This window comes from Sus scrofa, chromosome 2 (genome assembly GCF_054392235.1).
Source record: "Sus scrofa isolate SSC_HxYL_T2T_F1_AM1 chromosome 2, Sscrofa_HxYL_maternal_Yorkshire_Landrace_v2.0, whole genome shotgun sequence".
NCBI lineage: Eukaryota > Metazoa > Chordata > Mammalia > Artiodactyla > Suidae > Sus > Sus scrofa.
Window position 1 is genome coordinate 86,494,351 of NC_139384.1, and position 25,233 is coordinate 86,519,583.

At 52.5% G+C, this 25,233-nt stretch overlaps 1 protein-coding gene across 8 annotated transcripts in view; it reads left to right on the top strand.

The window, feature by feature from the left end:
• GNG7 (G protein subunit gamma 7) overlaps nucleotides 1–25,233 on the top strand; it is a 153,938-nt gene that overhangs the window by 115,899 nt on the left and 12,806 nt on the right. For 4 of the 8 annotated variants that reach the window (XR_014837919.1, XR_014837920.1, XM_021084181.2 and 1 more), the window contains one exon: nucleotides 3,564–3,600. The gene's annotated coding sequence lies outside the window, so the exon portion shown is untranslated. Of the gene's footprint in view, nucleotides 1–3,563; nucleotides 3,848–4,385; nucleotides 4,530–14,659; nucleotides 17,319–17,519; nucleotides 18,080–25,233 lie in introns of those variants that run through there. The other 4 variants (XR_014837923.1, XR_014837922.1, XR_014837921.1 and 1 more) reach the window with 4 other exon arrangements.

The following is a 25,233-nucleotide window of genomic DNA, read 5'->3' on the forward strand; positions in this document are numbered from 1 at the left end:
ATGTTACAGATGGGGCGTCGGGGTTCTGAGAGCCAGTGGGCGGACAGACCGACAACATGAGCCAGGGCCAGAGCTTGCTCAAAGCCCCCTCTGTGCACCTCAGGCCAGAAAGACCTACTCCTCGACCACCCCTCCAGCAGATACTGGCAAGCTGGCTTCTAGAACCTTCTAGAATCTTCTAGGACATTCTTCCCACCTGACCAGCTGCTCCTCTTGCAGTGAGAATCTGTACCTTCTTTCCTTTCTTCAGGAGGGAAAGTCAGGATGATCATAATGACGAAAATGATGATTATCACAATAAATAATTCCATCAGAACAGTGATTTACTTTGGCGGGGATGCTGGGATATCTGCAGGGGTCCTGCAAATGTCCTGTGTCACCTGTGTGATGGTGACACAGGTGCATACACTTTGAAAATTCATGGTCTGGAGTTCCCTGGTGGTTCAGTGGGTTGGGGATCCAGTGCTGTCACTGCTGTAGTGCGGGTTTGATCCCTGGCCTGGGCAAGAACTTTTGCATGCCATGCAAAAGAATTTGATGCCATGGGAAAATAATGATTCCCTCACAGTATGACGTTAAGAAAATTGATTAAAGGCAGATGGTCAAATAGTCTAGAGGACCTGAATTTGTAAAAATGGATAGGTAGGCGTATATGCTTTAAAAAAAAAAAAAAAAAAAAAAAAAAAAAGGAGTTCCTGTCGTGACTCAGTGGTTAACGAATCCAACTAGGCACCATGAGGTTGCAGGTTCGACCCCTGGCCTTGCTCGGTGGGTTAAGGATCAGGTGTTGCCGTGAGCTGTGGTGTAGGTTGCAGACGCAGCTCAGATCCCGGGTTGTTGTGGCTGTGGTGTAGGCTGGTGGCTACAGCTCCAATTAGACCCCTAGCCTGGGAACCTCCATATGCTGTGCGAGCGGCCCAAGAAATGGCAAAAATGACAAAAAAAAAAAAAAAAAATGGAGAAGTTCCCTTTGTTGCTCAGCAGTTAATGAACCTGACTAGGATCCATGGGGATGCAGGTTGATCCCTGGCCTCGCTCAGTGGGTTAAGGATCCGGCGTTGCCGTGAGCAGAGGTGTAGTTCACAGATGCGGCTCAGATCCCACATGGCTGTGGCTGAGGTGTGGGCTGGTATTTGCAGCTGTAATTCAACCCCTAGCCTGGGAACTTCCATATGACACAGGTACGGCTGGAAAAAGAAGGTGGTGGGGTTATGGATGTTTTTTTTACTCTACGTGATTTCCAGAATTGGTAAAATGAAACTGTGTTACTTTCAGAGTCATAAAGAAGAGAAAATACACATACAGGTGGTTCTTGTTATGAGGAGCAGTTCTAAATGAGTGGTCATTCCTGGGGACATGCAGGGTCAGGCTCCTGTAAGCCTCTGGTCACAACCGACCCACACGTAATCTCGTGACAGTATGTGCATTTCTGTCAAAAGACACCCTGTTTAACACACGTTGTTGATTCCTTCCCACTGAGCTCACAGCCTGCAGCGCCGTAACTCATGCCTGAACGAAGCTGTCTGACACACCTACTTTCTCCCCATAAGGCTCGTCCCAGCCTCCTGTGCTCAGCCGCAGCTCTACGAGTGGTAGAATCACCCACCAGAAAACAAACATGTGGAGTTCCCTGATGGTTCAGTGGGTTATGGATCTGGCGTTGTCGTTGATGCAGTGTGGGTTCAATCCCTGGCCCAAGAGTTTCTGTGTGCTGCAGGCGCAGCCAAAAAAGAAGCAGAAAAACCCCATGGCCGTAAATGGTGAAAAGGACCCTGGTTACCGCCCAGTTCCACCTCAGCTGGGAAAATGCTTGTCAGTGACTCAGATGTTTTACTGCTCTGCCTGTGTCCACAAATGACTGCAGACTTCCCCCCACCCCACACCAGTTTGGGGGTTACAAATACTTTCTAGCAAGTAGGTGAATTCCCAAGTACAGAACCCACAGATGATGAGGCCGGACCCTATATATCACCCCCACCCCCACCCCTGTTCCCACACTGTCATCCATGCATCATGCTCAGGCTGGCCCTCAGAGGCCTGGCTGTGCAGGGAGGAGAGGCCTTGGCACCCTGGGGCCTGGCACACCCAGCTCAGCAGGGAGGAGCTGGAGTCCCTGGCCTCCCGGGGCCTAGGGCAGGAGACCACCCCGCTGGGTGCCTTGCTCTGTGTCTGTGTGTCTCATCAGTGTGACTCTGCCTCTCTGCCCCCAGTCTGTGGTTGTCACAGCTGGGGGCTCCTGACCCCGAGTGGGTGGGGTAGGGAGGCTGCTCCACACCCCATAGTGCCCAGGACAACCCCAAGGTCAGCAGTGCCAAGGGCCAGAAGCCACCTCGGCCACCTCCTTCCTATGGCTGAGACCTGCTGGGCCTCCCTCAGTGGCCCTGGGCTCTGGTCTGGGAGTGGCAGCAGTAGCACGTCCCTTTGTGTAGGTGAAAAAAACTCCATTGATTTGTAGAAAGAGCTAACGTTTGCAGAGGAAGAGGGGCAGGTTTGCAGAGCCCACAGGGGACCTTCGAAGCCAGAGGAAAACAGCCTTGCTCATGGCCTGGTAGCTCAGGAGGTCTGGCCTGCTTGGGGCTGGGGGCTGGGGCTTCAGTTGAACCCTCCAGGGCAACTGATAGCAGAATGGGCCCTGAGGATGGCTCCCCGAGAACTCAAGGGTGGGCTAACTGCTGGCTTTTGCAAGTGTGGCCTGTGGCCCAGCAGCTGTGAGGGTCCTGGGAGCACAGGCTGAGGCATCATTCTGACCGAGCTGGTTGTCAGCCCCACAGCACAAGTCAGGCTTCTGTAGCCCATGATGCCTCCCTGGGCGGTGTGTCCTTGGGGCAGCTGGTGAGTGCAGCATGGAGTGTGGCGTTCAGTCTAGGGGGTCACTCTGGCAGCTGGACGTGGCAGCCCCAGGACCCCTCACACTGTGTGCATCCATCATCAGAGATTTGGCTCCGTACAGGGTTCCGCTTGGAGCAGGAGCTCCCATCCCCTGGAAAACAGCAGTTCCAAAGCATCAGAGCCCACCCTGCCCTCGGGGCTGATCACAGGGACTTCCTTCCTTTCCCGGTGACCTTCTGACCCCAGGCAGCCAGCCTCAGACCCCTCGCCTTCCTGCCCCCATATACCTGTCACCTCTTCCACCCAAGGTTAATGGCTTTGCCCCAACATCGAATTTTCCACCTCTCCCTTTGTTGGCCTGGCACGTGGCTTCCATCAAAGCTGAAAACGAGACACGGAAAAACCCCAAGCATTACATGCCAAGGCTCGGTTCCATTTCAAAGCTTGGGGTCCCCATGTCCCAAAATGGAATAATACAAGTTCTGCAAGAAAACTTGACTCCCGCCTCCCCAAAGAAAAGCAGTTGTCCCTCCTGAATGGCTCGGTTGTAAAGAATAAAGTGAGTTTTCCAGAAGCCGCCCCCACCACGTTTCTCTGGAGGACACAGCCAGTTTCCAAATCAAATGCCACATTTTTGGCGACAGCCAAGTATCTCTCTGAGAAAAGCTGGAGATAATTAAGTTAAAAATATTTAACCACGATTTTTTTTTCTCTCTCTCTTTCTTTCTAAACAGGGTAGAGTGGTGCTGCTTCTTGGAAAAATTGAAAAAGGTATGTAACGTTTTATCTTACTTCATGAGCTTGGAATCCCTTGTTTTTTAGAAAAGGAACAAACAAGCCCAAGTATTTCACGCGCACATGACACACTGGGAATTGTGTCACTGCAAAAAGAGCGCTGGGCCCCCTGCCAGGAAACCCAAGTTCAAACCCCAGGTCCGCCTCCCAGTGGCTCAGCCACGTTCGTTCAGGCGGATTCCTTTCATCTCCTGCAACAGAAACAATACTCTTCCCAAGCATGGTGCCGAGATGAAGGGGGCTGTGGACGGGAAAAGCATAGGGCTGGGCATCGAAGTGAGTGCGAACCGTCGGGAGCCGGATCTGGAGCCACAACTGGTTTGGAAAACACGTGCCTTTCCAGGAAACTGGTCCATTTCGTGTAGATTACCTAATCCGCTGGCTGCTGGAGCCTGCAGCATCCTCCTACAAGCCTTTCCCCTACCAGATGCTCGTTGATCACGCCCGGCTCTGGTCCCTGACCCTGGTCCCTGGTGTCTCCCCATCAGTCTGTCTAAAGGCCTGCCAGAGTTGCCCCCCTCTTCCCAAAGCACTAGCTTTCGGTTTCGCAGGTTCCCCTCTCGTTTCTCTCTGTTTCGTTGATCGTAGTTTCTCACTTCCTCCTGCCGGCCTTGGTTTTCGCTGGGTCTTCCCATCCCCTCGTCCCTTTACTCGTAAAGTCCATTTGTACACTGAGACCCTCCCTCACACGCCGTCTGCAGCTGTCACTTTCTCCCTCGACCCTCACCACGGGTTTCTGCACATGGTGTTTTTGTTTTCAGGGCCCCGTGGCTTCTCCACCCCTGTGCTTGTCTGAGCCTGGTGTTTCATTTCCATGGGTTCCACCACTGATTTGGGAAGGAAAGAGCGTCTTTCTCCATCGAGGACGTAGGCAGCGGGGACCCACTGTGGGGCTTGCTGAAGAGGTGGGGGGATTGGATTGTGGTGGGGCTTCACTGCTTCACCTCTGAGCCTCTCTTTGAAAACAAAACAAAAACAAAAACAAACAAACAAAAAAAACATTGTATTATAGTTGATTTACAATGTTCTGTCCATTTCTGCTGTACAGCAAAGGGACCCAGTTAGTTACACATATACATACCTTCTTTTTCTCACATTATCCTCCATCATGTTCCATCACAAGTGATTGGATATAGCTCCCTGTGCTATACAGCAGTCTGAGCCTCTCTTTTTTTTTTTTTTTTTTGTCTTTTGTCTTTTTGTCTTTTGTTGTTCTTGTTGTTGCTATTTCTTGGGCCGCTCCCGCGGCATATGGAGGTTCCCAGGCTAGGGGTTGAATCGGAGCTGTAGCCACCGGCCTACGCCAGAGCCACAGCAACGCAGGATCTGAGCCGCATCTGCAACCTACACCACAGCTCACGGCAACGCCGGATCGTTAACCCACTGAGCAAGGGCAGGGACCGAACCCGCAACCTCATGATTCCTAGTCGGATTCGTTAACCACTGCGTCACGACGGGAACTCCCTGAGCCTCTCTTAATGCCTTGGAACAGGGCTGCCTGCTTCATAGACACAGTGTACAGCCCAAGGGCACAGGGCCTGCTCCGTTCTGAGGGTTGGGGCACAGGCACTGGTGGTTGGCAGGGGCTGCGAGAAAGCCCCCAAGTGGCTTCCTGGGGCCACCCTGGCAAAGTACCACAGGCTGGGGGCTTAAAACTACAGAAGTGCATCCTCTCATATTCCAGAGGCCAAGTACCAAGACCAAGGTAAAGCAGGGCCCCCCCTCTCAGAAGGCTCCAGGGGAGGGTTCTTCCTGCCTCTTCAGCCTCTGGTGGTTTCCAGCATCCCTGGTGTCCTTGGCTTATAGATGCACCACCCAAGTCGCTGCCTCTGATTTCACTTGGCCTCTCCCTGTATGTGTGTCTCCTCTCCTCATGCAGTCACCAGTCACTGGATTTAGCGACACCACCACCCCCCCCCCGCCCCGCTCCCGACTCCGGTATGACCTCATCTTAACTAATTACATCTTCAGTGACCCGATTTCCAAATAAGGTCCCATTCCCAAGGGTCAGGGGTCAGGACTGGAGTGTGTCTTTGGGGGATATGGTTTAACCCACAGCACTCCTGGCTCTGTGTGCCCTTCGTAGCCACGGGGTGGGTCCCAGAGGGTACCTGGTACCCATGGTGCTGGGATTTCAACACCCTGGGCTAGAGAGAAGCCAGAGGGCTCTGGGGCTCCCTCCCCACCTCTGAGGGACCGTGTGCTTCCTAGACATTTCAGGGCCCTGCTCCCTGTCACCCTAGAGTCTTTCTGTGGGGCTCCCCTTACAGCCTCCGGTATGGCCAGTGCTGCCCGGGGGGCCCCGGCTAATGGCCCAGTAGGGTGCAGGGGGCTTTTATCTGCAGCCCACACTGCTTTTTTTTTTTTTTTTTTTTTTTTTTTTTTTGGTCTATTTGCTATTTCTTGGGCCGCTCCTGCGGCATATGGAGGTTCCCAGGCTAGGGTTTGAATCAGAGCCGTAGCCACTGGACTATGCCAGAGCCACAGCAATGTGGGATCTGAGCCGCGTCTGCAACCTACACCACAGCTCACGGCAACGCCGGATCATTAACCCACTGAGCAAGGGCAGGGATCGAACCCGCAACCTCATGGTTCCTAGTCGGATTCGTTAACCACTGCGCCACGACGGGAACTCCCCACACTGCTTTGTGAACAGAGCCTGAGTCAGCCACACCTGAGCAGGGCCAGAGCCACCTGCACCCCCCAGCATCCTCAGCCCAGGCTTGCACGCTTCCACGCACAGGGCACTTAATCCTGGAGTCCTGAAGGCCTTTGAGCAGCTTTTGCTGTATGGCGTGGTGACACGGCTGAATCTCAGGGACCCAGGTCCCTGCCACCATCCAAGGTGTAGCCTGGAGCGCACATTTCACATCCCATACTGATGAGATGGGGCTGAGAGCTCCCGGGAGTTCGAAGGAGGATTGCAGGCACTGACACAGGCCTGGCCCATGCAGGGCTCATCATTAATCATAGTGGTCACACATGGAAACTCTCCAGCTCCCTGGACCTTGTCTGTCCCTGAGGGTGCCACACCTCTGCTTTGTGCAGCCTGCAGATGTCCCAGGCAGAGACTGCCCAGAGTGAGCAGAGCTAAACACTCGCCCCAGGTGTAGAATTGAAGGGGACACTAGGAAACACTGTCACCGTTGCTATGTTGTAGCCTGATGTAGCAATATGTCCTAAAAATCTAAGTTCATGCCCCAAAAAATCCATGGTGAAGGTTAAAAATTTCAGTTACAAAGAGGATTGCTTCGCCCTAATCCCAGCCCTATCAGATCCTGTCTCTAATGAAAACCTTGACCTCTGATTCATCATGGATATTTTGCATTCATTTTGACTTTTTAAAGAAATATTGCATGAAATATGTGATCATTGGGAGGTCCCTGGTGGCTCAGTGGGTTAAGGATCCAGTGTTGTTACTGCTTTGGTGAGGGTTCAATCCCTGGCCCAGGAACTTCCACATACCACTGATGCAGTAAAAAAAAAAAAAAAAAAATGTGATCACAGTGACAGTTTTCAGATTTCATGCTTGGGGCCAGTGCCCTGCCATCCATACCCCAGCCCAGCCGACAGGAGCAATAATGACCGTGAAGATGATTATTTGAAACCCGATACTTCCCAGTGGTCACCAGTTCCCCCAGCCTCGGTCCTTTCAGGCTCTTGGTTAGAGAAGCACGGGTCCACACCCCATTTTCCTGACAGGGGGTCTAGGGCTCAGTTGCACCAGGTCCCCTGGGATATACACGTGTATGGGGATCACAGCAGAGCCACTGCCACCAGACTCAGGTGTCAGGACAGTGGCTCTGGCCTCGTGCTGCGGGATTAGGTCCCTGTGCTGCAGCACCTGCAGACACAGAGCTCTGGCCAGTGACGTCAGCCAGCTCCAGCCAGGCCTGGCTCTGCTCCCTCGCACCCGGCTGGCTGCCACACCACTTCCTGCCGACCCCCCTCGGCAGCCCAACAGATGTTTATCAGGTGCCTCCTGTGAGCCAGGCCCAGCTCCTTCTCTTATTTTGTTCTTGTAGGAGCCCCAGGGAGCAGGTTCTAGGTGAGCAAACTGAGGCTTATCAGCCGAGGAGTCCCTGAGTCAGAGAGGCCCAGGGCTGGTGGACAACAAGGCCAGGGTTCGAGCTCATTTGTCTCCACCCACAAAGCACCTGGTGGTCCGTATTAGTCCGGATTCTCCAGAGAAACAGAACCAAAATGATGTATAAATAGAGAAAGTTAGTTTAAGGAATTAAACTAGAGGCTGCCAAGTGAAGACCCAGAGCCCGTCACTGGAGAATTCCCCCTGCTCAGGAGAGGCCTGGTTTTTGTTCTGTTCAGGCCTTCATGCAAATGCATGAGGCATGCGCCCACATGTGTCCCAGAGCGTAGTCCATTTTACTCAGCGTCCACCTGTTTAAGTGGCAGGCTCATCCAGAAACACCCTCACAGAAGCATCCAGAAGAATGTTTGACCATATGCATAACTAGGCAGCCAAACTGGGCATGTAAAATTAACCATCACATGGTCTCCTAGGCTCCATGGCCACTTGCCCCCCTGGAGAGGACCCCTCAGTGCCCTCTGGGGCCATCGCTACTTTCCCTGAGAGAGTTAGGTCGGGGATAGCCATGGGAGTTCGGTGAGAAGGTGAGCTGAGGAGGCAGGCTCTGAGAAGCCAGGTGCTCAGAGGTTTGTGCAGGTGTGTCCACAGAGCATGAGTCGCAGCAGACAAAAGGTGGACACAACCCCAGCCCACCAGTGGATGAGGAACATCACTCAGCCTGAAAAGGAGAGAAGTACCGACAGCTGGTTCCACATGGATAGACCTTGAGACCACGATGCTCAGTGAGAGAAGCAGACACAGAAGGACATACAGTATGTGACTCCTCTGGCATGAAATGTCCAGAACAGGCAAATCAACAGAGACAGAGTGGGTTCATGGTGTCAGAGGCTGGAGAGGGGGTGGGAGTGACTGTTCATGGTGGGGGCCAGGAGTTTGCCTGGGGCGTCTGCTCCAATCCTTACCTGCTCCATCCCCCTCTCAACAGCTGGAGCAACTTCTGAAAATGTCCTTGAGTCTGTCCCTGCCCTCCTCAAAAACCCGCCAAGGCCCCTGAGCCCTCAGAAAATCAAGTACAAAGTCAAAGCTTGTCTCTCACTTCCCTCTGCCTGGAATTCCCCCCCACCCACCCCATCCTGCCTGCTTTGGACTAAATGTTGTGTCCCGCCAACCTCCACACACAGAATGCATGTCGAAGCCCTATTCCCAATGTGACAGTATCAGGAGGTATGGCCTTTGGGAGGTGACTGACTAGGTCATGATGGTGGGCCCCTTGTGAATGGGATCAGTGCCCTTAGAAGGGGCTGAAGCAACCAGAGTTCTCTTTTTCCACCCTCTGACCCCATCCTCTGGCTGGGGGTGTTTCCCGGATCATGCAGTGTGCCATCCTGGGCCTCCCTGTGTGGGGTCACATCTTGTATAGGGACCTGTTTTCACCCAGATAATTGGTACACCTGCCACTGAACTGTATACTTTAAAATGGTTAAAATGAGGAGTTCCCTGATGGTGCAGCAGGTTACAGATCTGGTGTTGTCACTGCTGTGGCATAGGTTTGATCCCTGGCTCGGGAACTTCAGCATGCTGCAGACACGCCCCCCCCCCAAAAAAAAGGTAAAGTGGCAAAAGTTATGTCACCTATATATTTTTATCATGATTTTTTAAAATTAATAGTGTAATATACCCCCAAACCATTGAATGAGGCAACACTTTAAATGGTGAATTGCTTGGTTGCTGAATTTATATCTTAGCAAAGCTGTCAAAAAGGAGAAGAGGAGGAGGCAGAGAAGTTGAATCACAGCGATTTGTTTTCTTTCCTGTGTTCCCAACATCCCCGGGCTATGCCAGGGTAACGGGGACAGATGTTTGCAAGTGTCTAGCAGGGAAGAGTGCAAAACAGGAATGGAGACCTAGGCTCTATCTCAGCAGGTGGTTGCCGTGACAGAGGCATCGTCCCTGCCATGCCTGGCATGGGACCCATCTGGGTGTAAGTGGGTGCACTTAGGCACATCTGCAGTAGGTGGTGAAGGCACAGACAGCGAGGGAGGAGACGGGGCTCTGATGAGGTGGGAAAGTCCTGGGCTTTTGCAAGTGGGGTTCCAGGTGACTTGTTTGAAAAGGCGCCAAGGAGTGTGGCTGGTGATGAATGCTTTCCTTTCAAAGTGGCTCTTTGGAGTTCCTGTTGTGGCTCAGAGGGTTAAGAACCCTACTGGTATCCATGAAGATGTGGGTTCGATCCCTGGCCTCGCTCAGTGGGTTAAGAGTCAGGCATTGCCGCAAGGTGTGGCATAGGTCGCAGATGGGGCCCAGATCTGGTGTTGCTGTGGCTGTGGCATAGGCTGGCTCTGACTCGACCCCTAGCCTGGGAACTTCCATATGCTGCAGGTGTGGCCCCTAAAGAAAAAAAAAAGGCTCTTTGGCTTGGAATTGATAGATCAGCAAATCTCTTTCCCTGATGTAGCCCCTTCCCTGACATGACTGGGGAGCCACAGCTGGCTGCCTCCTGGCCCTATCATTCCCCAGCTGCGTGGCTTGGGACTGGCTTCTCCAAGCAGGACATACACTGTACCTTCCTAGAGCAGTCATTCTAGTCAAAGACTTTGGAGTCAGGAGGGAGATGTTATTATGTCTTTTACATCAGTGTTGTATTTTCTATTAATACTCTTTTTACAGTCGCATAACTTAATTCAGGAGTGGCAGGCCCAAGTGACATGACACTGGTGGGAAGAATGAGGGAGCGTCCTGGCAGGCCCTATCAGGCCACATCCCCGTCCATCTCCTGCAGGCTTGGGTCCTCTCTGCAGGTCATGCCCCTCTGCTGTATTAGTTAGTGATGCTGCATAACAAACTATCCCAAGCTCCACCCACTCATCATCTCACAGCGAGTCAGTGGTCCAGGCACAGCCTAACTGTGTCCTCTGCTCCATGTCCCACCAGGCCACCAGGCCATGTTCTTGCCCAGAAGCTCACCTGGGGGAGACTCTGCTCCAGGGTCCCTGAGGTATAGGCAGAATTTGTTACCTCGAGGCTGTTACCTTAGGCACTGGGTCCTGGGTGCCTGCTGCCTTTCAGCTGGAGGCTGCCAGCAGCTGCTACAGGTCACCTACTGCTCCTTGCATGTGGGCTTCATCCGGCCAGCAAGGAGGGGCTCCAGGGCAGGGGCAGAGGTCTGGCAGCTCTGCCTGGCTCTCTGAGAACGCAGAGTCCTGTGAGGACCCCACAGGGCCCATGCATTAGAGACTTCCTAATGTGCGGTGCCAGCCCAAGCCACCTCTCCTAAGTCCTTCAGGGACCCTGAGAGCCAGGCACCCAGCCCCCCAGCCATGGCTCCCCTTTCTGGCGAGAGCAGCAGGAGACCTTGGTGCTTCCCGGGCAGCCGGGCTTGGCTGCGTTTCTGCATTAACAAGAAAAGGCGTAATGGAATTTGGATGGACGAGAAAGGAGATGTCAGCGTGAGCTGAACCAGACACTCAGTCTCATTGTTAGACATTCCGGGCGGGTCAGCGAAACCTCATCTTGGGGCAGAGGCCGCTGGAAGCCAAGATTAACTCACTCTGGCCGGGGGCTTTCTGCACCCCCTCGAGAACCCGGGCCCTGACATCCCTCCTTCCCAACCAATCAGGGGGCTCAGGGCACCCTGGATCACCAGGAGCAGTAGTTCTGCAGTTGGCCTCTGGAAGATTCCACAGGAGACACCACAGTTCCACACGTGCTCCCCTTCCATGTCCTATGAGGATGCAGCCCAGCAGCACTTTTGTTGAGGCTAAAACCTGCATCTCAGACAAGACTGCTGCTTCTCTGCCCCCCTCCATCTCCCACCCCTCGGTGCTGGGCTTGAAGGTCAGGCTTCCAGCCAGGACACACAAAGGTCAGCGCCAAGCCAGGTTTCCATCCAGAAATTTTGATGCTTTGCTGCAGCGCAGGACATCCTGAGCTTTGACCGCAAACCCCTGTGTCCACACCTGGTGAGCATCTGGGGCCCCTCAGGAGTTTTAACACTAATGATGCGTGGCCTGAGCCTACAGCAGGTGCCCCAGGAGCCACAGCAGTGGCCTTGGCTCACCCGGGCTTCTCCCTTGAAACTGATGGAGCCAAAACAATGTATACATTTCACAGGAAAGAGGACCCTGGGCGGGGGTCCCCCCTCCCCGCCCCAAACCACTGACACAGCCCAGCCGTCCTCTGTGGGGGGCCATCCTGGGCACTGCAGGGTATCGGGCAGCACCCTTAGCCCCACCCCCTCCATGCCAGGAGCCTCCCCCTGCTGGGAAGACCACAGATGTCCCTAGATTTCACCAGTGCCCCCTCTGCTCTAGAGTCTGGCTCCCCACACCAGGCAGCTCTCTAAAGTTGTTCAAGTAATTATACTGTTGGCCCTCTTTTTTTAACATGAAAAATGTCCCTACTCTAGCTAGCCCCTGGGGAGAGCCTCTCTGGGTCTGTTTGGTTCCAGCTCTTTTTAACAACATCAAGGTGGAACAGCAATGCTCAGGAACCACTGGTCACACTGGTGCTGCCATCTTGGCCAGTGACCCAGAGCTCAGAGCAAGAAGCTAGAGCCTGTGACCCAGGCCCGAGGTCCGTCCTCAGCAGCACTGCACCTGATCTGCAGAGTGCGCCATCCCAGGCACATGCCTACCAGTGGCATCCACCATGGACTTCAAGTGTGGCCAGGTCCTCTGCCCCTGGGAGGCCTATCCTTGGAAAGCGATTCATCCTGGGGACAGAGTGAATTCCTGGAAGGAGCCTCCTTTGTAAACGCCCTGAACTGCTGTAACCAAACCCTCCCATCCAGATGGTCCCTTGGTGCTCAGCTTCCAGCTGCAGCCCCCAAAGATGCCCACATTCTCTACTTCCAGGTGCTTGGACGTGTGACCTCATGTGGCAGAGGGACTCTTCAGAGGGGGTTAAGTGAAGGCCTCTGAGATGGGGGTGATCCTGGATTCCCCCGGGGCCCAGTGTCGTCACAAGGTCCTCATAAGAGGGAGGCAGGAGGATCAGAGGCAGAGAGAGACAGGAGATGCTGCGCTGCTGGCTGTGAGGATGGAAGAAGGGATGCAGCACCTCTAGAAGCTGAAAGAGGCAGAAACCAACTCTTCCTTGGAGTCTCCAGAGAGATCGGCCCTGCCCACACCTGGGTTTAGCCCCATGAGGCCGGAGTCAGACTCCTGTCCTCAGGGCTGTGAAATAATCAATGTGTGGTTTTGAGCCACCAGATTTGTGGGAATTGGTGGCCACAGGAAATGCAGCCCAAGGAAGGTCCGGGGAGCTGTGGGATACCCCAAGGAAGGATTCTGATGCGGCCTGTGCACAGACAGTGGACCAGGAGCTTCTCAGAGGGGGTGACACTTCACAGGGTTTTGCAGGATGTGTAGGAGTTTGTCCAGGCCCAGGTGGGAAGGCCTGGACCTGCCCTCCCTCTCTCACAGCCTCCTGCCCTTTAGCTCTGAGCTACACCCTCACGGGGCCAGGGTGACGGCATTTCCTTGGTGCCGGGAAGCTGAGAACAGGGGTGACCTGATCCACGGGCACTCAGCGCACTGGCCCGGCCTGGTTCCCAGCTTGCACACCCTCACATGACTACAGTCATCCTCTGGGTGGACAGAGAGGGCCCTTTCTTCTGCTCCTGCATCAGCTGCACTGTCACCCTCTGTCACCGCGGCTCATTGTCCTCCCGCCTCCGGGCTTCAGTCGAGGGCGGCCACTTGCCCTGCAGCTCTGTTTTCCCCTCGCTTGTGGGCATCTCATTCATTCTTTTTTTTTTTTTTTTTCCTAGCCTTTTCTAAATATAGCTGCCCGGGGACCCAATTTAGCCCGTGTACAAAAGGACCAGCTGACAGGGAGTCACAAGACGCTGGTCTCTAGGGGGTACGCGCCTTCTGTTGGGAAACGTCTGCCTGGCAAAGACCCAACTGGTCTTTCACAGCCCCCGCATCCCACCAAAGGTCACGATGCACAAGGTCACAGAAGGCCCTTACATGGCCAGCCCTCTCCACGCCAGGCCAGGGTGACCTTGACCCTGGAGAAGCTCAGGCCCAGAGCTGGGAGCCCAGAGCCAGCCCTGGCTGGGGGTAGGGGGTAGCTCGGCTCCTGGCTTCTGGGGGGCTGTAAGAGATTTTGTCTCCTTTGTAGTAAAGTCCCAATGCCAGTGTGGTGGGAGTGGCCCTTCACAGGTCCCCTCTCTGTGTGACCCTGCTTGGGGCCAGGGGCAAGACCAGGAGACCATCCCACCCCAGCTGCTGAGGACCCTGCAAGGCACCTGCCCCTCCCTCTGAGCTGATCACCCTAACATACAATGTGCGTGCATCTCTGCAGAGCTTAGACCAGGGCTCCCCCCTCAGCACCACAGACACTGGTGCCAGGTTGTTCTCTGCAAGAAATCCACAGCCATGGAGTTCCCGTCATGGCTCAGCAGTTAATGAACCTGACTAGCATCCATGAGGACGTGAGTTCGATCCCTGGCCTCACTCTGTGGGTTAAGGATCCAGTGTTGCAGTGAGCTGTGGTGTAGGTTGCAGACACGGCTTGGATCTGGCATTGCTGTGACTGTGGCGTAGGCTGGTGGCTACAGCTCCGATTCAACCCCTAGCTTGGGAACCTCCATATGTCACGGGTTCGGCCTTAAAAGGCAAAAAAAGAAAGAAAGAGAGAAAGAGAGAGAGAAAGAGAGAAAGAGAGAAAGAAAGAAAGAAAGAAAGAAAGAAAGAAAGAAAGAAAGAAAGAAAGAAAGAAAGAAAGAAAGAAAGAAAGAAAGAAAAGGGAGTTCCTTTTGTGGCGCAGTGGTTAACGAATCCGCCTAGGAACCATGAGGTTGAGGGTTCGATCCCTGCCCTTGCTCAGTGGGTTAAGGATCCAGCATTGCCGTGAGCTGTGGTGTAGGTTGCAGACGTGGCTCGGATCCCGAGTTGCTGTGGCTCTGGCGTAGGCCAGTGGCTACAGCTCCGATTCGACCCCTAGCCTGGGAACCTCCATATGCCACGGGAGCGGCCCAAGAAATAGCAACAACAACAACAACAACAGAGACAAAAAGACCAAAAAAAAAAAAAAAAAGAAAGAAAGAAAGAAAGAAAAGAGAAAAGAAAGAAAAGAAAAGGTCCACAGCCATGACGGTGCACACTGGTGCAGCCATCAGCCAGCCAGCTCCCCAGCCCTGCAAGAGGGTGGCTTATTCTCAGCAGAAGCCCGGAGCCTGCTTTCCCAAACCTCATCTCATTCTGTTTTGCTTTGGGATTTTTTTTCCTCTTTAACACAGCAGCCCGCCCGCCTCCTCTGCTTCTGAACGCAGTGTACCGGGAGCGGGAGCAGTTCTTTAGCCCCGGTGGGGAAGAGCCTGCTTTCCCACCCCTGCTTTGTTTGTCCTCCTGTCAAATCTGGCTGGAGGTTTGTGTTTGGGAGGGTTTTGTGTTTTTTCCTTCCTCTTTAATGTCAGGCGGGGATGAGGGTCAGACTGCCGGGCCCTGGGAGGAAAGAATTCAGAAGCTCGGTGAGCTGTAAAGCTACCGGTTCCGGAAGTTTTAAAGCAAAATGAAGGCTGTTTCTGTTCTCTCCGAGGACAAGCAGTCTCTGCCGCCTGCCTGCCTCCCCTCCACACACACACCCCCACCCCTTCCCGAAAGCAGAGCTCTGCAGGCCCAGGACAAGGCTGGGGACAACAGGGACACTGGCTCCTGCTGCCCAACACCGCCTCCTTCCACAAGGCCACCTTCCTCAGGTTCTGACTCACCCAGCTCACTGGCCATACGAGCCCCAGCTGCCTGGATGAGGAGGCTGGGAGGAGGATTTCAGAACTGCCTGGAAGCAGCCAGGCTCTGAGCTGGGATTCACCAAGGCCGACTTCCTGTGCCATCAGGAGATGACATGCATGTGGTGCTCATGTCCTGGAGCAGGGTGGCCTGCTGATGGAGAAGCCGCCAGGAATACCTCTGGTTTGCACACTTTACCTGCGCCTCAGGGCTGGTGCAAAAGAGAAGGGCAGCCGCTCAGTGTCCTGTCCATGCCCAGCGGGAAGAGTGGATGCCAGCCCCACAACCAGCATCTAGCACAGAAAGTGCTAGAAAAAAGCAGGCTGACAGTCAGAAGACCCCTCTCAGGCCCCCCTGGCCAGCACATCAGCTCTCCAGGCCACCTAACAAGCTATCGAGTCCAGCTTATGGTTCTGGGAGTCAGTGGTCAGGCCGAGGTATGGCCACCCTCTCTGCTCAGGGCCTCACCAGGCTGCAGTTGAAAGCCTCATCTGGAGCTCATTTTGGTTGTTCCAGAATTCAGTTCCTTGCAGCCATAGCACTGGGCTTCCCCTTCCCTTGCAACCTCCTCCATTTCTTGTCACCTAGCCACCTCCATCGTCAGAGCTGGCAACAAGGGCTCTCCCTCATGTGGGATCCCTTTCACCCTTGTTCCCCTGATTAGAGTAGGCCCACCAAGGACAGCCCCTATCATGGACACAAGGTGGCCCCAGAGCCATGTCCCCTAGTATTCTCGGGTGCTGCACACTTAGAGAGGGGATGGCACAAGGTCACTGGGCGTCATCGTAGAGGTGTGGACAGACCCCACGAGGCCCTTGCTAGGTTGCTGGTGAAGGTGGGGTGTGTGACAAAGGCTTCATAATTGCCAGCCAGTCCCCCAGGTGCGGCCCAGGGGGGTCACTCCAGGTCACAGGTGGGGGGGGGGGCATTAGCCCTGACTCAGGGTAGGCCCTGAAACCAGCACCACACCCCAGAAATAAAACCTTCATTCCCATGTCTCATGAGCCTCCCTGTTGTCATTAATGGCAAAATTCAGGACAGAGGCATTGACATGAGGGCTCTGTCAAGGGATTCTAATCCAGTGCTTCTCAACTGGAGGGGTGGTCCTGCCCCCTGGAGACATGGGGCTATGTCTGGGGACACCTGTGGTTGTCACAGCTAAGGGGTTTCTGGTGTGGGGAGGGCAGGGATGCTGCTCTGCCTCCCACAGTGAATGACCTGCACCAGTGTCAGCAGGGCTGTAGGGGGACAGGGGGAGGACAGACCCTGGACTAGTTCATCCTCCTCAGGACAGTAGGTGGCCTTTTGGGGACATTCTCTCTCTCTGAGAGCCAGGGCTCCCACCTCACCTCATCCCAGGCCTGGTAGCTCATGCTGCTTCTAGTCGTTGTATCTCTGAGATGCAGAACAGAGGAGCAGCGGGCTAGGGGGAGAACAGAGTCCTGAACCCCCTGTTTTCAATCCTCCAGCACTACGTGACCCGCTTTTCCATGAACGGAGCAGTTAGTCTAGGTCTTGCCTAGAACCTCCCTGGGGGAAGAGGTGCAGCCGTGGCTTCCCAGGAACCGGCTGCTCTGCAGGTCCACATTCTGCAGGTTGTGGAAATGACAGCCTGGCCGGCTGGGGCGGGGTCCTCAGGAGCTCCCTCTAGGGCCACCAGAACCAGAAGCCGCTCCTCGAAGGCCCTGCTCCCCTTGCCTCTGCCCCGCCAGCCACATTTTTCACATTCTTTTCCTTCTACGCAGCCTGAAGCAGCCAACTTTCAGAGGCTTCCACTGGCATCCTGTCCTCTCTTCTGGTGAGGAGGCAGCACTGGTGGCCGGTGTCGTTTCTCAGGCCGGCCGAGCGGCACCCTCCCAGCTATGCGAGCTATGTATGGAATTCAAAGCCATTGCAGGCATGGCATTCTCGCTGTCACTGCTTCCTGAGCAGCCGGAAAGCACCTCCGGTGCTGAGATGGCATCGCAGGCTGAGCAGGGGGCATGTCTGCTGGGGCCTCTGTGTCTGCCTGCCAGAGATGCCCTGCGGGATGGGGTGTCCTCCCTGGCCGCCTGGGCTACATGCCCATCCCACTCTCCCATCTGCCCTGCGCCTCAGCCTCGGGGCCCCAGGCTGGCTGGCTGCTTCTTGGCTTTGCCTCCAACAAGGTCTCAGATCCCTGTCTGCCATGTGTTCCTCCCCCCACCCCGCCACAAGAGCGATCCGGACACATAGTCATGTCAGGCATCCTGGCAGACCCAGAGTAGAAAGCCACCTTAGAGCCCACAGTGCCTGGCCTGCCTGAGGGAGTGCCCATTACCCCATCTAACCCGCCCAGCCAGAAGGAAGCAGACATGACTGCCAGGAAACACCAGCCAGCAGTAGCAAAGGAACAGAGACATGATAAGTCCTCCTGGGGGGTGGGGAGGGGCTGTCCTCCATGGGGGCAGAGGTGATTATGCAGGGGCCTCTCAGGAGCACACACGTGTAGCCGTGTTGGAAGCTGGCAGGACAGCCTGCTCATGTCCTGGGAGAAAATGCAGAGTTCCCTCTTTGGCACAGTGGGTTAAGGAGCTGGTGTTGCTACAGCTGCAGTGTAGTTCACAGATGCAGCTCAAATTTGATCCCTGACCTGGGAACTTCCGTATGCCGTGAGTGTGGCTGAAAAAGATAAAAAAAAAAAAAAAAAAAAGGACGGGAACTCCAAGATCCCCAGCATCACTTACAAACCATAACCAGACAGGAGGCACTCAGGGTTTTCTCTGACGCTGGTGGCCACTCAGGCCTGCCCCAGGCCCAGTGCTGGTGTCACTGATGTCCCCAGTGTTCTGCCCTAGTCCTTCCTCAGAAAAAGAAGCATCACCCCCCAGTGTGTGGAGACCCTCAGACCTGGGTCCCCCCATGTCTATACTCTTTGCCAAATGCACTGGGCCATGGACGATACAGGGACCGTGCCCCGCTGGTATTTGTCTTTCTCTTTCTGACTGACTTCACTTAGTATGAGAGTCTCTAGTTCCATTCATGTTGCTGCAAATGGCATTATTTTCTTTTTTATGGCTAAGTAATATTCCATTGTGTATATACACCACATCTTAATCCATTCATCTGTCGATGGACATTTGCTGATTGTTGTTTCCATGCCTTGGCTAATGTTTGTAGTGATGCAATGAACATAGGAGTGCATGTATCTTTTTCAATGAAAGTTTTGTCTGGTTACATGCCCAGGAGTGGGATTGCTGGGTCATATGGTAGTTCTATATTTAAAGTTTCTATATTTTTCTGAGATATCTCCATACTGTTTTCCATAGTGGTTGTACGTACTTTCCTTCTGATTAGGAAAATATATAGCTTCTACTTCAACACCAAGATGAGGGCTTTTCTTTTTCTTCCTTTTCTTTTTCTTTTTCTTTTTTTTTTTTTTTTTTCTCCTTTTCTTTTCTTTTTTTCTTTTTAGGGCCGAACCCACGGCATATGGAAGTTCTGAGGCTGGGGTCAAATTGGAGCTGCAGCTGCCAGACTACATCACAGCCACAGGAACATGGGATCCAGGCCTTGTCTGCGACCTATGCCACAGCTCACAGCAACACCAGATCCTTAACCCACCGAGGGAGGCCAGGGATTGAACTCACGTCCTCATGGATACTAGTCAGGTTCGTTACTGCTGAGCCACAACAGGAACTCCCTCTTTCTTTTTTTTTTTTTTTGCAAAATGTTTACTTAAAAATGTCATTCCAGGGAGTTCCCATCATGGCCCAGCAGAAACAAATCCAACTAGGAACCATGAGGTTGCAGGTTCAATCCCTGGCCTCACCCAGTGGGTTAAATGATCTGGTGTTGCCATGAGCTGTGGTGTAGGTCACAGATGCGGCTTGGATCTGGCATGGCTGTGGTCGACAACGGCAGCTCCTGTTGGACTCCTAGCCTGGGAACCTTCATACGCTGCCAGTGTGGCCCTAAAAAGCCAAAAAAAAAAAGTCATTCCATGCATATGATGAAATATCACTCAGCCATGAAAAGGAGAGAAGCATCAACATTTGCTACCATATGGATGGACCTTGAGACCACAATGCTCAGTGAGAGAAGCAGACACAGAAGGACACAGATTGTGTGATTCTGTGGATGTGAAATATCCTATTTCTCTTTAAAATTTCAACTTGAGATGGTTTTAGGCAGAGCAGTCACACTGTGATGATGCTTCAGGGGGTCAGAGTGGAAGATATTTCTGAGAAAAACATCCTGAGAAAAAGATATCATAAGGAACTGCCAGCCCTTGGGAGAGGCAGGCAGACAGGTGTACCAATCACCTGGGTGAACACAGGTCCCCATACAAGATGTGACCCCACGCAGAAAGGCCCAGGATGGTGCGTTGCATGACCTGGGGAGCACTTCTACCCAGGGGGTGGAAAAAGAGAACTCTGGTTACTTCAGCCCCTTCTAAGGGCACTGATCCCATTTATGAGGGTCCACACTCATGACCTAGTCAGTCACCTCCCAAAGGCCACACCTCCTGATACCGTCACATTGGGAATAGGGCTTCATCATGCATTCTGTATGTGCGGGTTGGCGGGACACAACATTTAGTCCAAAGCAAGCAGGCTGGTTGGGGGGTGGAATTCCAGGAAGAGGAAAGTGAGTGACTGAGTGACAAGCTTTGACTTTGTACTTGATTTTCTGAGGGCTCAGGGGCCCTGGGGAGTTTCTGAGTAGGGCAGGGACAGACTCAAAGATGTTTTCAGGTGTTGCTCCAGCTGTTGAGAGGAGGGATGGAGGGGGTGGGGAGGGGGCAAAGGAGTCTGTCTGGGGCTGCTGAGGGCCCTTCTGGGGCAGTAGAGGGAGGGGTCAGCTAGACCGAGAAGTCTCCAGGGATGGCTGGCCTGGTCCCCATCACTCTAGCTCTGGACCCATTGCAGCAGATGGAAACATATGTATATTTGTTTTAGATGCTAACTTCATTTTTTCTGTGTGAAAAATCACACAATTCAAATGAGCCACCTCCCAAAGTAGTACTAGGGACTCCAACCCCTGGAACCCAGTAACCAAAATGCCATATTTTGCCTTTAATAAGGCAGATCTGCTGGTGACGGAGTCTTTCCATTTGTCTGAAAATGTCTTTCTTTTACCCTAATTCTTGACGGTTATTTTCACCAAGTCTAGAATTTTCAATGGGTCTGTCAAAATGTTTGTCCTTTTCTCTCCTGCAGCTTGTGTTTGTTTGTTTTATAGTGAACTGATTTTATTAAGGTCTAATTCTTCTGTAAAATGAACCGATTTTACACATATAGTTTGATGAATTTTGACAAATCTATAACCTGTGTACACCAACACCTTAGTCGAGATAGAGAATATTTCTAATGTCTGTCCTTCACTTGACAGAGTGGTGTTTTTTTTTTTTTTTTTTGGCTGTGCCCGAGGCATGCAGAAGTTCTGGGGCCAGGGATTGAACCTGCACCTCAGCAGTGGCAACACCAGATCCTTGCGTTACCACTGTTTGTTTATCCATTCTCCTATTACTCCTGTAGGGGCATTTGGGTTACTTCCAATTTTTGCTGTTTTAACTGCAGACATATGAACGTCTTGTACAAGTCATTTTGTGGAAATGTTTTTATTTATCTTGGATGAATCCCTAAGAGAGGAATTACGAGGTCATAGGTTAAGTATGTGTTTAACCTCTTAAGAATCTGCTAACCCATTTTCCAGAGTGGTAGTACTGCGGTACACTCCCGTCAGTAATGTGAAACTTCCAGTGTTTCCACATCCTCCTATCAGTCTTCTAGATTTTTGCCACTCTAGTGGTTTTGAAGCAGTCTTTGATGATTTTCCCATGTACTTCCCCTGATAACTAGTCATTGAGAAACTTTTCTTTCTTTCTTTTTATTTATTTATTTATTTCTTTATTTTGGTCTCTTTAGGGCCACACCCACAGCATATGGAGGTCAAATCAGAGCTGTAGCCACTGGCCTACACCACAGGCACAGCAATGCAGCATCCTAGCCACATCAGCAACCTACACCACAGCTCAGGCAATGCTAAATCCTTAACCCACTGAGAGAGACCAGGGATCGAACCTGCATCCATGTGGATGCTAGTCAGAGTGGTTTCCACAGAGCCATGAAAGGAAGTCTGAGAACTTTTTCTTGTGCTCATTGGCCATTTCTCTGTTAGTTTCTAAGATATTTTTCCTGGAGTTCCTGTCGTGGCGTAGTGGTTAACGGATCCCAAGTTGCTGTGGCTCTGGTGTAGGCCAGTGGCTACAGCTCCGATTAGACCCCTAGCCTGGGAACCACCATATGCCACAGGAGAGGCTCAAGAAAAGGCAAAAAGACCAAAAAAAAAAAAAAAAAAAGTCAAAAAAATAAAATATTTTTCCTGCAGATTCTAGGGTTCTTATATCTGTGGCTAAGGGTCACTTTTTTTTTTTAATTTTTTTTTTGTCTTTTTGCCATTTCTTGTGCCACTCCTGCGGCATATGGAGGTTCCCAGGCTAGGAGTTGAATCAGAGCTGTAGCCACCGGCCTACACCAGAGACACAGCAACTCGGGATCTGAGCCACGTCTGCGACCTACACCACAGCTCACGGCAACACCAGATCCTTAACACACTGAGCAAGGCAGGGATAGAACCCACAACCTCATGGTTCCTAGTCAGATTTAGAGTCCTTTTTTGATCAATTTTGGGAAATTATCAGTCACCATCTCTTCGAAGATTGCTTCGGCTTCATTCTCTCTCTCCTTCCAGAGGTCCAGTTACGTGTGGATCAGACCGTGTAATCCACTGCGTCTTTGACCTTGTCTCCTGTGATTTCTTTCCCTTTGTGTCTCCATGCTTCATTCTGGATATTTCCTATCTTCTAGTTCACTGATTTTCTCTTTAATTTCCTCCAATGATACTACTTCTTCCATTGTGTTCATTTCAGATATTGTCAGTTTCCACATGTCCATTGATTCTTTTTCTGTGGTTTCCAATTCGCTGCTAAAATTCCAATCTTACCTATTAATCCCCGAACATAATGAACATAGTTTTGTTTTGTTTTGTCTTTTTGCCATTTCTTGGGCCACTCCCGCAGCGTATGGAGGTTCCCAGGCTAGGGGTCTAATCGGAGCTGTAGCCACCGGCCTATGCCAGAGCCACAGCAACTTGGGATCTGAGCCGTGTCTGTGACCTACACCACAGCTCATGGCAATCCGGATCCTTAACCCACTGAGCAAGGGCAGGGATCGAACCCACAACCTCATGGTTCCTAGTCGGATTTGTTAACCACTGAGCCACAATGGGAACTCCTGAACGTAGTTATTTTAAGAATGTGTCACTTCCAGTGTATGGAACCCCTGTGAGTCTTTTTGTATTGCCTGTTGCTCCTACTGATTTTTGTTCACGTGGTCCTGTCTTCTCATATGCCTGGTCATTTCTGATTGTGTGCTAGATATTGTGATTGCTGACTTATTTGTGGAAATAATTTGAAGCCTAAGATACTGTTGTTCTCCAACAGAAAGGATTCACATACGTTTACTTCTGTCCAGCACCTAGGGCTGCTAGCAATCTAAGGTTGCCTCAGTTCAGTATCAGGGACTAAGGTTATGCCAAACTCAGAGGCAGTAGCTGTGAGGGTCTTTCTGCTTCCTATGGACCTTTTTCTTAGAAGGCTTTTGTCCCTGCTTATACTAAGTGCTTTTATCTCTGCTTATACTAAGGGAGAGCACCTCAATCTCTCTGTTCTTAGGAGGCCCTGGACCTCCACCTCTGCACCCCTAGCCTTGTGAGGCCAATAGAGGTATCACTCAGCCCCTTAGCAAACCCTCCCCGCCAGGAAAAAGTAGCTCCAAAACCAGACCTCTGGGCTTCCATCCTCCCCTAGCTCCTGGATGGAAGTCCTTCACTCTCTTACTAGCCCTCTAGTGCCTTCAAGTTTCTCTATTCTGTGCAGCTTTGCCAGTTGCCCTCAGCAGGAGAGCCTGTCCACACAAGCTGGCCCACAATCATATGAGCAAAATCTGCAGGTAGAGATTTTTATCCAAAGTCCAGGGGGCTGAGGAGGGGGCCACTGATGTAGGTCATCGTGATCTCAGAACCGCAGGAGGACAGATGGGAATCCACTCTCCTCTCCGGGTTAAGGAGGCTGAGCTGAGACTGAAGGCAGAGCCAGGCTGTAAATGCACATTGTATCTTCAGGAACTGGTGGCCTTTGTCCCTTGGGAGGAGGCCCTGCTTCTCCCCGAGACCCATGACTTCGGTGGACTCAGCAGGCAAGTTACACAACGGAGGGTCACCCGATGCTAATTGTGTCCAAAACCGGCACGAAAGTGACTGAGCATGACCAGCATCAGGGACTCTTGGGGCTCGGAGCCCAGCCGAAAGAAGCTCAGCCTCAGCTCTGTTTCAGGCTCAGTAGGGGAGGGGCCTGCACAGGTCAGATCAGAGGGCAAGAAAATGGACCATTTCAGGTCTCTCCAGCTCTGGCTCTGTTTCATCCACCCCTAGTTGCAATATGATCCACTTCAAACTGGATCTCCCCTGGGCCAGGTGGGCTTGGTGACAACCTGCCCTGCCCAAGCCCCTGGGCAGGTGAGGGGCGAGGCCACCTCAGAGCCAGCAAACTTGGAGTGGAACGAGATTTCTCAATAGCTTCCAACAAACCGGCCCATCCACGTTCACTGGGCACAGAAAGTCCAGGTCACCTCATCTCTCATTCTGGCTCACCAACAACTGTGTTTACATTACGCAATTGCTACGGGTTCCTGAAAGAGGGCCCTCCCCATGGCTGCCAGCATCTGGGGTCCCTGTTCTCCTGCACAGGAGCTTGGGGACCTAGAGGTTCACTAGGCCCTGCTTTGAGAGGGAGTGTCGCTCTGATCAGTGAACAGAGCTCCCAGAGCTCAGAGCAGGGAGATAACTTTCCCCAAGCCACACGCAGCTTTGGGAGCTTGGGCAGAATTCAGGTCTGCCACTTTCCACAGGGCTCCGCCTCCTGTGCTTTCCCCCAGGGCCTGTGCTCTTGCCTCCAAGTGTATTGTTGATTGAGTTTGAGGGAAGCCCTGGCCCCATGTGACTTCTGCCAGTCACAAAGGTCAGTGGAAGTTAAGAAATTTAAACCCCTTTTGGGAGTTCCCATCATGGCTCAGTGGTTAACGAATCCAACTAGGAACCATGAGGTTGCAGGTTCGATCCCTGCCCTTGCTCATTGGGTTAGGGATCCGGCGTTGCTGTGAGCTGTGGTGTACATCTCACACCTGGCTCAGATCCCACGTTGCTGTGGCTCTGGTATAGGCCAGCGGCTACAGCTCCGATTAGACCCCTAGCCTGGGAACCTCCATACGCCACGGGTACAGCCCTAGAAAAGACAAAGAAAAAAGAAAGAAATTTAAACCCCTTTTGAAACAAACTTCTATTTCAGTCAGTACCATTCAGTTCAAACTGAACCATTTCAGTTCCAAAAAGCTGTTTGCCTTTTACCTAAATGAACCTCTTTTGGCTGCAAGGTTTCTTCTGATGAGAGAGTTTCATAAAAGCTTTAGATCCTGCTTCCTGGGGACACTGGGCACTGTCTGGTGACATCTGTGGTTGTCACAACTGAGGATGCTCCTGGCACAGAGTGCTTGGGAGCCAGGATGCTGCTCAAACCCCTGCAGTGCTCAGGACAGCCCCACAGAGAATGATCCAGCCACAGATGTCAGTGGGGGTGGTCTCAGTGGCAGGTCTGCTGGCGAGTGGCCTGGCTCTGTCGGAGGTACAGCAGGGAGCAACCTGGCTCTCAGTCAGGGACAACGGCCGTGACAGGCGATGTTTAGACCAGACCTTCATGGAGGGATGTGTGATGACTGAAATCGCTTCTGCACAAATGAGTCGTGGAAG